Consider the following 3,158-nt stretch of genomic DNA (forward strand, 5'->3'; position numbering starts at 1 on the left):
ATGCATCAGTCCAAAAGAAGTTAAATAAAAAGCGCCCATCCATTGGTGCTGTGCTCAGAATATCGATACAGCGATACATCGTCATGAACTCCTGACGATGCACGTATTGATACAGCTGCTGCTGTATCGATACTGCCGCATCACGTGACGTCGAGTGTCCATTTTAGCAACGTACTATTCAAAATGGATCAGAGGATTCTGCCACCGCCGACAAAAGTAAAATCAAAAATATGGGACAATTTTGGGTTTTACACTCAACCGGAGAGTGAGACATTAGACATGAGTCATGCCATATGCAAGAACTGCAAAGCAAAAGTTAAGTATTCTGGCAACACGATGAACCTCTCTCTGCATATGATGAGACATCATCCAGACCACCTAGCCTCGATCGGGGCAGGTAGCAGTAACGTTACACACCTGTCGTCTCAGAAGCAGCCAACCTTGCCCGATGTTTTTAACTCGAAACTCCCATCCACGTCTCAGCGCTCAGCGCCATACTGCGTTGTCGAGAATAACGGCTTCAGACAATTGCTTCACGAGTGTGAGCCACATTACACAATACCGACACGTCAGTTTTTAACAGAAACGGCAATTCCTTGTTTGTATGATGAAGTTAAACGAGACGTTCTGCTGTCAATCGATGCGTTTTTGTAAGAAAAATTTCCATATTCAAAACGTAATAATAACTTTAATGTAGCTTGAGCCAACAGTTGTACACGGAAGCAGTTCCGGGCTGATGAGGTATGAGGTCAGCGCTGCGCATGCGCCGGTGAGTCTCGTGAAAACCAACGTTTGTTAACAGGAGCAAAGGAAGCAAAGTTTCCTTACTTTAGCAAAGGAAAACCAGTCCCCTCTTGGCTTATATCGAAATCCTCCAACATTCTTCTTTACAAATCCTCGTTTTGTACTTCTAATTAGTGACTAGGGATGTTCATTTTAACCGGTTAACCGACCGTAAAAATTTTGACCAATTAATACAATCAGTTAAACGGTTTAAAAAGTCATTTAATTATTAATTTTTCAGCAATTTATCAAAATATTTAAAAAGGTTTGCTGCATGGTTAAAATACGCTACGCGTATAAAAAAAATGTGTTTTTTAGTGGAAAAAAAACATAAGTCGCATTTTTTTTAATTTCATTCAGAAATGCCTAATGCCGACGCAAAATGTTCATAAACATTATAATAAACACTGTAAACATAGCTAGGCTATTTTAGTTCCCCTCACTCCACAACAAATCCTTTCAATTAACAGTATTTAGAAAAGAACAAGAATGAAAAATATAAGAAGCTATAGCAATATAAACGACAAGCCAAATGAATTCATTTAGGCTAAAATGAAGCTGAAACCAACGTTGGGTCTCTCATTCCACACAAAATCAAATGTTTCAGTATTTGCGAAGTATTTGAATGGCAAATTATTATTTATTATGTAGGCTGCTTCACTCGCGTTCCAATATCCACGTAAAACAAAATGTTTTGCATAACATCACGGCGGTACTGTGATAACACTAAACGGCACAGATTTTACTACATTTTTTTTTCATATGTTTGACTGACTGTATTTTATTATGACAATGAACAGGCTGCATTGTCAAGGTAGCAATGCTTAACTGTGTGCTTTGCTGTGGCTTTGATCGGAACTATTTTTGTCAGCGAAATTGAGCAAAAACAGTCAATATTTTGTATAAAATCTAAGTCCCTTAATTTTTTGTTGAAATACTATTGTATAAAATCAGTGTCACATTGCAGTTGTGTTGATATTGATATTCGGGGAAATATCATGGCCGTATAATGTTGCTTACCTAAATCATATTTTGTAAATATCTTTTTTTTCTACCGCAGTATGCATCTATACATTTCTGTGAGTTAGGCTACTTTGTGTGTGCTGTCTCTCTCACACACTCACTCAGGCTGTGCAAGCCTCATCTGGCACGACAAATACATTATCAGTCGCCGTTTACACTGAATGCAATTAAAATTAGAATCATTCTCACGCGAAACGACATGTTCACACGTGACTGTGAGTGTGCGCGTGGCTTTGACGTCATTGCCGACACCGCTGGCAATAAAAGGATCGGCTCGGAATCGGCAAGACGTGAGACTGACCGGCCAGTCACCGATCCCAGCCGATCATGCGAAAAACCGTCCGATTCCGATCACTGGCCGGTCAATCGGTGCATCTCTAAATATTTGACAATATTACTGTTTTGGTGAGAAAAAAATACTTCTTTCAAAAACATTAATCTTACCATATAAGACTCAATGTATATAGAAGAATGCAATTTATCCTGTGAAGTCCTCCTGAGGAGTCAGCTACGGAATCGTGTCACCTCCAGTGCAGAGCTTGCTCAGGAATGGCAGCAGGTTGCTGTGAGAGCATCTGCACGCACAGTGAGGCCAAGACTTTTGGACAACGGCCTGGTGTCAAGAAGGGCAGCAAAGAAGCCACTTCTCTCCAAGAAAAATGTCAAGGACAGACTGAAATTCTGCAGTAAGTACAAGGATTGGACAGCAGAAGACTGGTGCAAAGTTATTTTCTCTGATGAAGCTCCCTTCCGACTGTTTGGGACATCTGGAAAATCGATTGTTTAGAGAAGGTGAACGCTATCATGAGTCCTGTGTTGTGCCAACAGTGAAGCATCCTGAGACCATCCATATGTGTGGGGTTGCTTTTCAACCAAGGGAGTGGGCTCTCTCATAATTCTGTCCAAAAACAATGCCATGAATAAAGAATGGTATCAAAACGTCCTGCAAGAGCGCCTTCATCCAACGATCCATGAGCAATTTGGTGATGATCCGTGCATTTTCCAACATGATGGAGCACCATGTCACAAAGCAAGAGTGATAAAGAAGTGGCTCGACGATCATTACACTGAAATTTTGGATCCGTGGCCAGTCAACTTCCCGGATCTCAATCCCACAGAGAACCTGTGGTCAGTCCTCAAAAGGCGAGTGGACAAGCAGAAGCCCACAAATTGTGATCAACTCTGAGAAATAATAAGGCAAGAATGGATCGCCATCAACCAGGATTTGGCCCAGAAGCTAATATCCAGCATGCCAGAGCGAATTGCTGAGGTTATGAAGAACAAGGGTCAACACTGTAAATATTGACTCATTATATATTTTTTCCAATAAAAGCCTTTAAAACTTATGATAT

Source organism: Sinocyclocheilus anshuiensis, unplaced genomic scaffold, assembly GCF_001515605.1.
Source record: "Sinocyclocheilus anshuiensis isolate Anshui unplaced genomic scaffold, SAMN03320099.WGS_v1.1 scaffold3245, whole genome shotgun sequence".
In the NCBI taxonomy this organism is placed as follows: Eukaryota; Metazoa; Chordata; class Actinopteri; order Cypriniformes; family Cyprinidae; genus Sinocyclocheilus; species Sinocyclocheilus anshuiensis.